Here is a 16,211-nt window from a genome sequence, read left to right on the forward strand (position 1 = left end):
TGTTGTCCTTTTTTCCAAATGAGAATCAATAAGGGAATAGATAAACAGGGGAACTACACCCGCCTTCTCTTTGTGGATTACAGTTCAGCCTTTAATTGTCATGGTTTGGTTTGGTAAGGACCCAAGTGCAGGAGAACAGGAGCCAGGAGTTGCAACAAAAAGGGTTTAATTTCAAAAACAAGGCGCTGCAGAGCAGGATCAACAAAAACAGGATCAGGACAAAAACTACGAGGAGACATGGAGGTAGGAAACAGTACGGACCGACAGGGCACAAAGGAATGACAAGACAAGATATACTGAGGGGATAACGAGACATGACGAGACACAGGTGCAGACACAATCAGGGCAGATGAAGGCTGGGGGGAATGTCAACCTTGACATTAATACCATCCTTCCCCACGGTCGCGTGGGGAAACTGCTGAACCTCGGACTACCTCACTCCACATGCCTTTGGATTAAAGACTTCCTGTCAAACCGCCCACAGAAGGTCAGGATTGCCCCCCCACCTCCACAGGTCTCACACTCAGCACCGGGTCCCCTCAAGGCTGCGTCCTGAGTCCTCTGCTTTTCACCCTCTACACTTCAGACTGCACCCCCATCCACGCCAGCAACACCTTCATTAACTATGCAGATGACACCACAGTGGTAGGTTGCATCACTGGAGGGGACGAATCCGCATACCGCGATGAGGTGCAACAGCTGACTGTGTGGTTTAAAAAAAATTAACTTGCTCCTGAACCTATCCAAAACAAAGGAGCTAATCATAGACTTTAGGCAAAACAAAACGGACATTCAGCCCATTCACATTGGCGAGACCTGTGTGGAAAGGGTCAGTGACTTCCGCTTCCTCGGGGTCCACATAGAGGATAAACTGACCTGGAACAAGAACACCACACAGGTAAAAAACACACAGGTAAAAAAGGCACAACAGAGACTCCACTTCCTGAGAATCCTCAGGAAGAACAACATCAGCCAGAGACTGCTCGTGTCTTTTTACCGCTCCACCATGGAGCGCATCCTCACCTACTGCCTTTGCACATGGTTTGCCAGCTGCACAGTGGCAAACAGGAAAGAGCTCCAGAGGGTCACCAGAATGGCTGAGAAGGTCATAGGGTGCCCTCTACCCACACTTGTGGACCTTCACGGCTCTTACTGCCTCAGGAGAGCCAACAACATTATGAAGGACTTATCCCACCCGGGCCACTACCTGTTTGAGCCATTGCCGTCAGGAAGACGCTACAGGGCCATCAAATCCAGGACAAACAGACTGAAAAACAGTTTTTTCCCAACTGCTGTCAGAGCCATAAATGCCTCAAACATTCTTTAAGTCTGTATATTGTTTTTATATTGTTGTTTTTATATATATTTGTTTATATTGTTTTATATATTTATTGTTAATATTGCACTGTTTTTTGTTGTACTGAAGGCCTGCACCCTACCTAAGTTGCACTTGTTACAATGACAATAAAGAGAATCTTGATCTCTCGATCTTGAAAGAACCGAATCATTAAGCAGAATCGAAAATTAAATTGTAATTGTAAAAAAATCTTATCAATTGCCATCCCTACCCAGGAGAGTGAGTAACGAGCTGATGCCATCTCCTGTTTTCCTTAGCTGAACTATTTAAAAAAACGAAAAACGTTTGTCTATGTAAACAACTATAAACCAGTAGGGTAAGCCCTAACACTAACACTAACCCTAACAAACTCAATTCAGAAAAACTACTTATTTGGAATAAAATCAGACTGAACGGAAGTGTTTTTCTTTGTACTTGTACTGAACCTGTTTCCTTCTTTGTAAAGTGTCCTGAGATGGCTTTTGGTGTGAACTGACAGGATGTAAATAGCCCTGATTAAACTGACAACACAGGGAAAAAGCTTTTACACTTGTTGCTGGAAAAGAAGACAAACTGGAGGAGGAAGAAATCAAACACGCGATACACGGAAGGGCATAATCATGCGCCAATGGTATTGGGGAAAACAAACATTAATGCAAAAGTACAAAGAGAAAAACATAGCCTACAATATAAAAAAACTGATAACACCTCCTTTTATAGTCGTTCTTTCTGGCTACATTATAATCCAGCAGCACGTAAAAACGAAAGTATTTTTGATGGCATGCGACTAAGCATATTATCTGTGGGTTGGGTTTTATGGTTGGAGATGACTTGGAAAGTTTCTGACGATCAACATTGAGTTTTTGTTGGCAGGTTTCCTCATGATGAACGCCAAACTCCAAGTGCGAAGTGTCAAACCCAGACTCCCTCTATCGGCTCGATCAAGCACTGCTCCGCCGCCATTTTGTCACGCTTTCTGTGCCTCCACAAAATGGCAGCGGAGGTCACGCACTACCGTGGTCAGGGTTAACAACATGGCTATTTGTACATGCTTTGTTTCCGTCTGGCACGGGGAGTCATCTTTAAGCCTGGCCGGTTTCCAGCAGCAAGCCTTCGATGCCACCGAGCTGCAAAGATCAGGAAGAGGCAATGCCGATCTGCCCAGGAGCTGCTCAAATAACAACCACTAGATTTTGGAGACGAGAGAGAAAACTAAAAAACAAGTTCTCATGCCTGCAGCTGCCCTTATTTGACTATGCTGTGATTAAAAGAAGTGAACACGCTTGTCTGTAGCTTTTATTTTATATCAACGAATGCAGATCGCACCGTGAGGCTGTTGTTGAACCAGTTTTGCACCATACCGATGCAGCTCGCTGCCAGCCTGGAAAGTCCCGACCCGTCTTTCTTTCACTTTCTGCATGAGTCGCTGCTTCGTCAGTGACTGCCGAACTCAGCCAAACCACAGACACACCCCAAGCCTTGTGATTGAAACCCAGCATGGCTAAAACCTTGGCTTTCTTTCACTTTTGTATTGTTATTTTTCTTTTGTTGGTGTTCATGGTGATCATTTGTTGGGCCGAGGGTGTACGTCTGATGCACAGCAGGCTGCACGCTGCATCACTCAGATCTGACCATGTTTTTACACTCACCGGGTCACTATGGTCATCATTCCTCCTTCTCTGGGTACTACGGCTTTCTCTCTTGGTCCAGAGCATGAATGGCTGATGGCACTATGATGTACCAATGTCCTGTCTGAGGTGAACCCTTTCACCTTCAACTAGGACGACCTCCAGACCACTTTAACTGTAAATTGAATCAAGCAGGTGTAGAAACTGGATGAATCATTGCTTTTAACCATTTTGGTTGACTATTGTTGTTTTTAAAATTTACCACATACACATTTCACGTATTCATGTACATATATTATTTATAATAGTTATAACTTACAATTTTAATCTTAACCTTTCTGTGTACAAGCATAAAAAAACACCTGATCATGGTTGGTCTTAGTTTAAGCTCAGACAAATAACAACATACAGCATCATTGTTGAACTGTGGTGCTGGATAGTTTACAAAAACGGAGCTGGAAAAATAAATAAATAACACACCAAACACTCCCGTGCTTGGATGGCTTGAACCACCTTCAGCGGTGGTAATTTGAAGTATTGATTTTCTGTCTGGAGTTATAGGTCGCTCCGACCATCCTGGAGGAATGGAGATCCACTCTTCTTTATGACACTGCATTGGCTCCGGTGAAGTGTAGGGGGTATTTACTTAAAGGAGCATGAGGCAGGATTGAGGCAGGGTTTATGAAAATAATTCGTATACGTTTTAAGTTTTCTAGTAATAATGTCAGATGAAGCGTTCCAAACCAAAAAGAATGAGCCCTCTAGTGTATCTCTCCGTTGCCTTGAACAGGCTGTGTACTGCAAAATGTGCTGCAATTCTGGGTCCGAATTTCCCGCGCTGTCCTGCGGATGTGACGTCACATGACGCTGCATGTGCGTTCTCCCCGTTCTCCCGTGCCGGCTTCACTGTTGGCTGCAGTACCCCCAACGGCCGTCGTGATGAAGGGTGGCGCTAGAGAGTCTCATTTCTTAAAAGGAACCTCATGCTCCTTTAAGGACAACTCTCTTAAAGGTCTTGGTGTAGCATTTTAGTTGGGTTGAGGTCTGGACTTTGGTGTTTACCAAACGTGTCACTGAGCATTCATCCCGAGTGAGGCATGTAGGGTCTGATATGTAACTTTGGGTTTGTATTTATTTCTCTAAGCCACTGGTGTTCAACCCTGGTCCTCAGGACCCCCTGTCCTGCATGTTTTAGATGCTACCCTGCTTCAGCGCACCGTGATATGAAGGACTGTGTCATTAACACACTTGTCCAGACATGGATGAGAAGCTGATGACGACCATTAATTAGAATCAGGTGTGATGATGCAGGGCAACATGTAAAACATGCAGGACAGGGGGTCCCTAGGACCAGGGTTGAAGACCACTGCTCTAAGCGTTACATGACCTGACCTTGAGGTCAATCTGCAGAGACAATCTACTCATCAAAAAAATTAGCAAATGTCCTTCAAGATATTCCCCAAATCCTTCTTTGATCCTCCAAATATTTGAAAATGGTTTTATAACCCTTTACATATTGAATTGTAGCAACCTGTTGTTTTCTGAGACTATTGCTTATGTCTTTCCCTTTTGGCATTGTATCAACACTCACCTAAATGCTCCAGCTATCTAAGGCTACGTTCACACTGCAGGCCTTAATGCTCAATTCCGATTTTTTCCCATATCCGATTTTTTTGTGTGGCTGTTCACATTATCTTTTAAAATGTGTCCTATATCCGACTCGAGTGTGAACGCATCGCGGCCTGAACTGACCCGCATGCGCAGAGGCGTGTGATGATGACAATGATGGATTTGCATCCAACAGGTGCCTATGAACTGCCAATTATCCATCAAGCTCCACAATTATCATGTTAACATTAAATCAGATAGATTTGTCAAGGACGTTTCTCTTGCATCTCTATCATTATGCGGGCATGAATTCTCAGAGTTTTGCGGGAGCGGGCAGGAGCGGATGTAAACACTGCGGGCGCGGGCGGGAGTGGAACACACACGTTGCGGGTGCGGGCGGTAATGGTCAGAAATGCAGCGGGAGCGGGATGAAGAAACCAGTCCCGCTATAGCAGGGCTCTAGCTCCGCTCCCCGGAGTGTCAGCTCTGCTCTCCGGCGTTCAGCTGGTTTATCACCTAACACACTGTCCAGCTGGTTGTAAAACGGGCAGGTTATGTGACCACGACGCTTCGCTGATTTGAATCCATAGCTCCTTTATTTAGTAATATGCTTAAATTCAGCAGGTTGTCTCGTCTGATCTGAGGTCGTATAAAGATGTGAGCGCGGGGAGGAGAGGAGGAGAGGCAGAGGCGGCCCGGAGGATCCCCCGCCGTCTCCCGTGTCTCCCCCGCGGCTCGGGGCTCTGCGTGTGACGTCAAAGTCGCATTAATTCCAACCTGGCTGTTCACACTGAGGTCGCATTGCAAAACATCAGACCTGTATCCGATTTAAAACCACATATGGAAGCGACCTGAATCTGATTTGAAAAGATCAGATTCCATGTGACTTGTGCTGTTCACACTGTCATAAACAAATCGGATCTGAGTCACATATGAGCAAAAAATCGGATTTGGGTCACTTGGGAACTGCAGTGTGAACGTAGCCTAAACGTCTATTTTTATATGCTGTTGATCACTCTCTCATGGGCTGGTGAGTAGTAGTACAAATAACCCTTTTAAATCTTATGGAAGTAGTAAGGGGGTACATAGTATTGCCTACATTTTTCTTTTCTTTACATGTTTTTTAAAATCACAATTTAAAAAGTTAAATGTTGTTTAGATTAAGTTGTACATGTCCAGTACTAAGACCAACCTTGATCCGATTATTGTGTTTTTACATATAAAACATAATAAAGGAGAGCGTTGAACTTTGGCACATGACAGTAATGAAAACTGACTCTTGGACGGAGTCACGTGTTTACCTGCACTGTATGAATATTTAATTTGCATGTTGTGCATCTGACAGTCCTACCCAGAGCAACAGTTTGGATTTGATTGAAACAACAGTCTGGCCTTTGGCTGCGAACAGAGAAACCTTTGACAATAATCAGCTCTTTCAGGATGTATCACGGCCAAAAAGGCCTGACGCATCTCCTCTCTTACAACTGCTTCATGGGACATGAAAACATACTTCCATTTAGGACAAATGTATAACACAAGCAAAGTGAAAACGTACTTCTATCCTTTAAAGCCTATTGAATACTTGTAAAAGTGCATTCTGCTCCAGAAATGCTTCGGTTGCTTGGTGGAGCAAATGCCGAGGTGGATTTTTAAAACCTGCCGAGTCATCCTTGGGAAGCGATCGGTTAGATCGTCACTTCAGCTTCACTGTAACACAACACTCGCTTCTGCTCCCCTCTGAATCAAAAGCAGTAAAGGAAATGATGCAGCACGAAGCACAACAGAAATGATACCAATGTAGCACAATTTACACAGCTCAGCTTGTTTTGTTTGACAAATGAGTTTGAGCAGAAGGCAGGTGATAACGTGCTCCTCTGTAATACAGTCGATTCGTGTAAATCACATGATAATGTCTCAGTTATATTGTTTTTTGCCTGGGGTGATTTTAGCCACAGCTCCACTGCAGTGCTTTGTTTGGTTTTATAGGCAGGTAAAGTCCCCATGTCTGTTTGTGAATCCCCTAACTTATCCTGGGGGGGAGGATTTCAACATTTACTGCGGCTCAAGTCCGAATGATTACAGTTGATAAAGTGTCATAACTTTTTAATACTGGAAAATAAAAAAAAACCCAGTCACTGGTGTGGAGCCAGCTAGATGACATGACACACCTCTGCTCTGCATTGTGCCACAGCGCCGCAGTTGTTTGGCTTTGGTAAGCTTATCAAAAAACACGTGATTTCCCAGAAACTGTGAGACTTGCCGCCTGGTGAAAGTTAGGGACTTTTTTAAAACGGCTGAGCTCAGAGTGGAATAGCTGCTCTTGACTGACATCTACAGGACTGTCTCAGAAAATTAGAATATTGTGATAAAGTTCTTTATTTTCTGTAATGCAATTAAAATGTCATACATTATGGATTCATTACAAATCAACTGAAATATTGCAAGGCTTTTATTATTTTAATATTGCTGATTATGGCTTACAGTTTAAGATTAAGATTCCCAGAATATTCTAATTTTTTGAGATAGAATATTTGAGTTTTCTTAAGCTGTAAACCATGATAAGCAATATTAAAATAATAAAAGGCTTGCAATATTTCAGTTGATTTGTAATGAATGCAGAATGTATGACAATTTTGTTTTTGTAATTCCATTACAGAAAATCAAAATATTCTAATTTTCTGAGACAGACCCGTAGAGTCAGCATCAACACAGGGAGGTCTGCACATGAACCACACACGGAAGCGGTTGCAGGTTGGAGATGTGAGGCAGGTGCTCGGGAGACCATGCTGAGCTCAGAAAGAGGAGCAGGTTTCACAACACGAAGCCACAGGGATACTAGAGAGGGGGACCACAACCCACTGAAACTGAACCTGAGTTCAGCTTTTTTTGCTCAAATAGGCAAAAAAGTGAGCTAGTTTTTGAGCCACAAGACAAATTATTTAACATGTACGCTTGGAATATAGAAACGTCAAGGTTTTGACTTTTGAAGATGGACTGAAAACAAGCAAACTGAGTGGAATAAATCAGTTACAGGAGGCCGTATTTCTGCCACTCGCTTAGATTAGATTAGATTAGATTGCCCTTTATTTCTCCCTCAATGGGGAAATTTGCTTTGTGCAGGAGCAGTACACTCAACACACATGCAGGGAAAACATTGGAATGAAAAATAAAAAGTAGTGCAGTACTTCACTTCCTTATCAACAAAAAGCTTAATAATTATTCAGTTATTGACGCTAAAACCAGTGCAGATTGTTTTATTAATCTCAAAAGGTCAGAAGCAAAGCAGTAGAAACTTGGGTATCACCATAACAAAACAAGACCAAACAATCTAACTGGGCAACCACGTGATTTCCTGTAACTCTTCAGCCCAGTGAATCAGCCACCAGGCCGACTGATGGGCTTCGAGCGCCCCCAAGTGGACATAAATGATAAAAGAAAAAAAATACATGAACACAACCTGAGATCTTGTTGTGACACTACATGAGAACAGTCTTAATGCCAGCCTCTGTGTCATGTATGGACATAACAAACACATTATCATGAGGTAAAATTAAGTTTTAAACAGCTTTTGTATTATATTTTTGCCAGATACCCTACATAAATCATATTAGGACTGTTATAGCTCCAGATAAGTTTGTTACTTCATCACATGATTGTTTGGCTTTCTGTGACACTCCCCGGTTTCCTTCAACAGATCAAAAACATGCATGTTGTGTTTGTTGGTGATTATAAATGTTGTCATAGGTTTAATTTATTGAAAAGGGCCTTGAACAAGATGAGATCAGTTTGCAAGACTTCAGTACTCCAAATGAAAATGTTATTGTTCTTTTGATAACTTTTTGCAAAGATATGTAAGATTTATAGTTTGAACTGTTTTTCTTTTGGAAACTTTAGGAAATAATATGAACAAGAGCTTTGCAAGTGAACAGAGACGGGCTGTATAGTATAAACAAAACTTTAACGTGACAATTAAGGATAATAATTATGAAATGAAATAAGAGTTCTGGAGTTATAAATTTTGTCTTTTGTGGACTTAATGTTTTGCTGACAGTGTAAAAGCATAGCTGTGGAAGCTGCTAAATGCCCAAAGAAGGAGAAATTTGAACTACAGCAAAGCTATCTTTTTACAAAACTACTCTGGTTACCTTGGCATAAAACTTTTAAACTTAAAAATATGCACTGTCAGCTCAAAATTCTAGCATAAGTGCAAACAGTAAAATGAAAGAGAACATGCTCATCAGGACACAATGAACCCCATCTGGCCCTTATCACATCTCCAGATTACGTAAATATAACCTCAGATGTGCAACATACGACAACTTACAACATGCAGTAAACAGAAACTAAGAAAGAATACAGAAGCTGTGAAAAGACAAGTAAAACAAGAGTTGTGATGAGCATTAAGAGGTTCAGTAACAGCCTGCTGCTGCACATTATAAGGCACTTTATAAATCGATCGTCAACAAGCATTAGCACTTTTATAAAAACTGATGTTTTGGCAGTTTTCTGGTGTGGAGCATTCAGTTTTTTTTATGGCAACATGACCAAAAATGACCAACATGACCAAAAAACCTGTCATGATAATGAGAAAAGCAGCTCTTGAACCCATCAGTCTGGGAAGCTTTAGCGGGGACAGTATCTATCTAATCTAAACCATTTGAGGCCCATCATTGTGCAGTAAGAAAATGTTTTTACAGTCTCTTCAGAGGTGTACATCCTTTTAAGTTCCCCTTAAAGTCACATGATGAACAACAGCAACAAAAGCCTGCAGATCTTAGTTAGCATACTAAAGGTAGCTACGTTGCTTTTTCCTACGCAGACTTGAAGAGTTTGGTGGAAGTTCTGATTTCGTGACCACATTCAATTCAGTTTAAATCAATTTTATTTATATAGCGTCTATTACAACACAAGTTGTCTCTAGGCGCTTTCCTGAGACCAAGGACATGACCCTCGAGCTATTATTGCATAAACAATGGCAGGTAAAAACTCTCCTACAGCTATGACTACTGGCCCTAACACACTAGAGTTTACACAAACTAGAGGCTTTACTAAACAGAAACGTTTTAAATTTGGTTTTAAAGGTGGAGGTGTTGTCAGCCAGCAGAAGGCCCGTCCTCCAAATCTACATCTGGATCTTCTTGGATTTTGTACATTGTACTCTGCTGTGCAGAGAAGCATCATTAGACGCAGTAAAGCGACTTGGTTTGGCACTTTTGCATTCTGGCATGAATCAGAAATTAAGCACTTGGTTAAAACAGCTATGAAGGTGATGAGCAAAAGAGTCTCTCCTTTCCTTGAACCAGTATGAAGGGTCAAGGGTTAAGGTAACACACAGGACCATTCATGGAGGCCTCTGGCTTTTTTGAGCAACTTTAAGTTTTGACTTCATATATCCTGTTAAATTTATGATTATCATGGTAAATTTTGTATTCTTTTATTCTAGCACAGTCTTCCCTATAGGACCTGAAAAAGTGCTTCCATAATGTACACTATATTAACTATACGCTGCAAAATGTGCAAAAACATAAAAAAAACCCCAAAACAAATGTATAACAAATGATAAAAACAAGTAAACATACAGAGTAAAAGTTGTTGGAGACTAAAAGTTTGAGTTTACATTGATGTGAAATCAAAGTAAAAAATATATTTTCTTACAAAAAATGAATTTTTATGTAATTATATATCTATATATCTATATATATATGTACAAATTTACAACTATTTATAATCTAAATTAGCCTGGTTCCTCGATCTCTGCCATTAAAAAAGCATTTCCGATCACTGACACGATAAGGGGCAGCACAGCATCACAGGATGGATATGGCATCTAGTCCCAAATTATTCCAAGAGAGTCATGCGAGGGTCCATCCTCACTAGATGATGTGTGAGATTTGCCAGCGTAAACATGAAGGTTGGTGCTATAGCCCTTATTTGATTCAGACAGCACGGACAGCATGATCCCCCCCTCTTGTGGATTTGTTCTTCATATCCTGGATAATGCCAGTTTTTGCCTTCGCTCACATCTTCCTCTGGGTGACAAAGCTGGATGCTTTGTATAGAATCTCACCACTATGCATGGTGGCGTAGCAGTTAGCGCTGCTACCTCCTTGCAAGAAGGTTCCTGGGTCAGTTTCTGGTAAAACGCTTTCTAAGTGGAGTTTTTACATTCCCCCTGTGCTTACATGGGTTTCTCCACAATCTGAAACAAAACATGCATTTTCAACTGTAGTTGTGTCTGGTTAACGTATTTAAAATTTGACATGTTCTCTATATTGGATTATGAATAAATGTGGTTTTATTAAAAAAACATTGGGGTTTTGCCATCTTTTTTAACATGCTGTACTTTTCTGTTCAATCAAACATTACAAACAATACATTTTATTCTATTTTAATCTAATGTGCAAGAAAACTCCAGAGCTATGCAAAATGCCTCGGAATGATTATTAGATATTATTTAATAGAAACTACAACCACAACTATATACTATATATATATATATATATATATATATATATATATATATATATATATATATATATATATATATGTTATGCTTGACGTGATCATTCACTTTCTCATTAGCCCCCTTTTTTAAACTAATTTAAGTAATCATCAGTCAGTTTCTGTCAGACGAACTGGCAATGATCCTTGAAAGTGATCCTTTTTTGTTCTGTTTTTTTTCTTTCTTTTCTACTTTGATGTGTCACTTTCATGTAAATCTGTGATGTAAGTTGATAAAAAAAAGCACTGGCTATGCCAAAAGTCAAAGTAGTAAATTGTTATTGTACAAAAAGCTGTTGTTTATTCATTTAACTTAACCTACCCTGCCGTGACAAATGCCGATTTACATATAAATACATATAAATCTCCAATAACGACATCATTATTTTTAAAATTAAATGAACAAAAAATAATACTTAAAACGTATTTGTCCCTATAATGTGTAATAGGTTCTTATGCAGCCAGAAGAGGGTGACACAACACAGTTCTTATGCAGTTTAGTTTAGTGGCCAGCAGAGGGCGACACACGACCGCATATTTTAACACATTCGACGGTAGTGACCGACAGCTATCAGCCCGTTAATACCTGTCGGTCGTGATTATTTTGCGATTGACGTTAGATTTCACCCAGAACCTGAAAACCTCGTTTCTTCTCTGAATTACTTTGGGCATTACTGGGATGGGCAGTAAAGGTAAATGTAATAACCTAATCATTTGCTCTCTTGTTATGCTGAAACAAGTGGGGACTAATCCCCACTCACTTAATCATCCTTAATTAAAAGTAATCTTAATTCCAGGATGAGGTTTCAGATTATCTGTTTTCTGGGAAGCAGGATCCAACACCGTCTTCTAAATCCCGATCCAGTCAGCACCTTTCATAGTATAGTTGGTACACGTGGTCCATATCTCTGGCTTGAAGAGTTTTTCTTACGCAAACAGTTGCATCATATTCAATGGTTTGGTTTTTTGCGTTTTATAAATGGAAGTCACCTCAAGATGGCAGTGTTTTAAATCTTAAATAAAGTATCTACCACTACTCTGCAGAATAAACATTCATTGCAGCGTTATTGCAACAGGATTTTCTATAGTTCAGCGTGATTTTCTCTTATTTACATCCTAAAATACTAGGAGGTAAGAAATGAATCAATTGTCTGCACAAATGAAAACATTTGAAATGACTTGAAAAGACAAAGATATACTCCTGCTCACGTATTAAGTTTTGTAGGTATATAAAGCAGAATAACAGAAATGATCTGCTGAACATGGAGGAAAATGCTGTTTTATTTATCAAAACAAAATAAAAGAAATGGAAGCAAAATAAGTTATCTTATAAATAATTATATGTTTTTCTCTTTTACCATATTATCTGGCAGATTTAATTAACCTGATTTGAGGATGAATAGAAGTCAGACTTTCAAACTGGTTCTGTCTCTTGACATGTCCTCCTGTATCTAATTTGATGAGAAATAAACAACATTAAATATATATTTTATATTATTTAAAGGCATTTTAATCCTACCCTAATTTCTTGTTAGTGATCTTGTTCTAGACTGATCAGTTGCTTTATAAACACAGTTGTTATGGTATGGTATGGTAACATGTTTCTTGATTCTACAGTAACTTAGCCAGCACGTCACATCTCCTGTCCTGAATCTGGTTGGGGAGGTGCTGTCAGGGTTTTGACATCTCCCCCAGTTTTTGAGTTTCAGTTCTGTCTCCTGTTTCCCATCTGCCCTGATTATCTGCGCCTGTGTCTCCTTATCCCCTGTGTGTGTCTTGTCTTTCCCCTGCTCCCTGTTGGTCCGTACTGTTTAATCTCCATGTCGTCCTCTAGTTTTTGGATCCCTGTTTTTGTTCTGTCTTGTTTGATTCTGCTCAGCAGTGTTTTTGGTTCCTGTTTTCGCTCAAATAAATCCTGATTTGTGAACTCCTGCCTCCCGCTCTCCTGCGTTTGGGTCCTCAACAACCACAAATCGTGACAGGTGCAGATACTGTTTAGAGAAAAAAATAATTCAAAGTGTAAAACACCAGCCTGTATTGACAGAAAAGCTTACATTTTACAATTGCATTAAAACATATTCTCCTCAATTATGTATCGTTAATTACTTTAAAGATGAAGCAGTTTTTTGCTGTAAAATATAAACTCTAGTGGAATTCTGATTTTTTTATTTTAATAGTTTAATAACAGCATGAATATTGTGATAGCTGTATGTTTATATTTTGACAACTGTTTTTGGCACCACGTGAGCTTGTTTAAACTAAAGAAATCCATGTAGAGTTTTGATGCAAGAAAAGAAATTACAGGCATCTGAAATAATAAAACACAATAGAAAATGGCACAAGTACATCATCTATCCGGCCTGGAATTAAACGACTCCAAAACTGTGGCCATGTTGATTGGCACTGAATTCTCCTCCATAACCAACTTTCTCTGCCCACAACATCCCCATCTCATCTCGGCACAAGATTTGACCTCCAACTTAACGTTGACACTCATGTTAAATACCTCTGCAAGGCCTCCTTCCATCTTCCCAGAAATGTTGCCAAACTTGCCAGCCCATTCCTTCCTTGTCAGATTCATAAAACTAGCCCATGCTTTTATCCCCTCCAGACTGGACTATTCTAACGCTGGTATCTCTGGGGGGACTCGACAGAGTCCATCCAGAACAGCGCTGCAAGAGTTCTGATGAGAACACGGGAACATGAACACATCACAGTCATTCTATTGCCTCGATGTTTTCATCTTTCATATTTCACCCTTTATTTTTGTTTTTACCTTTTTTAATAATGTTTTTACCAGTAGCCCTTTGAGATTTGCTTCAAATGTAAACTGCATTGCAAACTAAATCTATTATTAAGTGGGGTCCTTGGGTATATGCTTTATGCGGGCAAGAATAACAATGTACGTGAATATGAACGTGGGTGGGAATAGAAAGACCTGGATGATGATGAAAAATGTTCCATGAAAATAAATAAAAACACTGCAGACTGCAGTGTGAAAAACTGTGAAACACCTGTGACAAACATGAAACAGTGATTGTAAGTGATGTTGTTCTTCAGAAAAAGTGTTATATTTCATTTCATTTCATTTATTGATTAATTCCAGACATGTCAAAACCATTGTACAACATTAACTCTAGTATGAATCTATGCATATATATATATATATGAATATACATACACACATACATGACAGACACCCTTTTGAATAAATTTATATAAATAAATGAAATAAATCTATACCTAAAGTGCACACACCTATTTACATGCACAATACACATTACACATCGATCCTGTTTAACATGTCTGAAAAGGCTTAGGAACTTATTAAATCCTACCCTTTTTCCAATATTCCATAATTACACTGATTTCCGGTTTTCCGAGTGTTATTAATTTATAACGGTTACATTAAGGAGACAACAACAAATAAACATTACCAAAGACTCAAAGGGCCTGTTGTTCCTATGGAAAGTTTGTCTCCGCCCAAACGAAAGAAACTGGATGTACTGAGGTGGTGCTTAAAGAGACACGCGTCAGAAAAGACACATCGCTCCCGGCAGCTTGATTCTGCTACATTTTCATGATTGCTGCAGGGTTATAAAACCGTGTGAAACTGGAGTTGCAACAGAACCAGTTTCCTGTACATTTGTAGCCCCCTGGCAACCAATGACTCAGGACTGAGACGTCGTGAGGGAGAGCGCTTCCTTGGCAACCGCCTCTGGACTGACCGGCATCATGTGACTTGATGATACATCCAGATGCTGAGAAAACAACAGAGGGAGGAAGAGCAGAGGAGGGGGAGAGGGAGAGAGAGAGAGGACTGCTGATGAGTCAGAGGAGGCTGATTCTGATGTAATCCTCCAACCCCTCCCTCCCTCCAGTTTCAGTCTGATTCTCCATGAAATTCAACAACTTTAACAAACAACACTTTATGTTTAATTGAACCACACTTTTGTCTGTGATCACTTTTCAGAACATTGATTGCTTGTGTGGATAAGCACTGAAGGTGGGTGGATCTGTTGTCCAAGACTACTTTTATTTTTACCCTTTACTGCTCTTATAAACTGTATGATCAGTTTTTCCTCGTCATTCTAATCAAAAATGAACACTTCACATATCAGTGGTTTTACTTTTCCTATATTTTATTGTCAGATATCCACATTTATTCACTTTTGCCATTATGACTATAATTTCTAATGCAGTTACATTCAGATATCCACCTTATCATTTTCAGAATAGTAATTCTGTATAAATACAAAACATCAGATATGTACTGTATACTGCAATTTACCTCGCGATAAAGAGCTTACAGAGATAAAAAGAGAAATATGTCTAATACATTTCAATGTGAATTTTTAATACAGTACAAATTGTACAAACAGGTTTATTGGGTGCCATTTTGACATGAATTGGTGTTTTGATTGAAAACAACACATTTAATCCCCCTTACTCATCCACTGTGAAATATGCACATTCTCTTATTTTTCAAAAGAGCGTGTCATACAGTAACCCAGTGTCATTCTTAAATAGAAATATTTTAAACATTTCAGTCTTTTTCTAACAAATCCAGTTCATAATTCATATATATATATATATATATATATATATATATATATATATATATATATATATATATATATATATATATATATATATATATATATACTATTTATACTTTTGTCATATTTTGTGTGCACAACATTGCATTATTTTTATTAATGAAATGTGGATTCAAATCTGTACGTCGACAGTACAAAACCAATAAAGAAGATTTGGTTAACAATCTTGAGTCTTAATGTAAGACATCATCATACTCATTGAGATAATGGTGAAAAATGTGAAAATGAAAGAGATATTCATCATTTTTCATCTACAATGAGCCCATTGTGCAACACAAATGATCTTATAATAAAGTAGACACTTAAGTTTCGGTTCTCTAGCTGCAGAGTACATGTAGTAGATCTGCTGAAAACTCACAACACAATTACTCAACAGCTACAAAACTAAACTGTTCCAGTGAGCAGAACAAGTAAATATGTAAAGCCATACGTGAAAGAATAACATAATCTCAGATGAAACCTCCTCCTAGACTGACTTTTTGCACAAACGTTGTATGTTATGTATCTAACATTGTGTTG

Source organism: Cololabis saira, chromosome 15 (genome assembly GCF_033807715.1).
Source record: "Cololabis saira isolate AMF1-May2022 chromosome 15, fColSai1.1, whole genome shotgun sequence".
In the NCBI taxonomy this organism is placed as follows: Eukaryota; Metazoa; Chordata; class Actinopteri; order Beloniformes; family Belonidae; genus Cololabis; species Cololabis saira.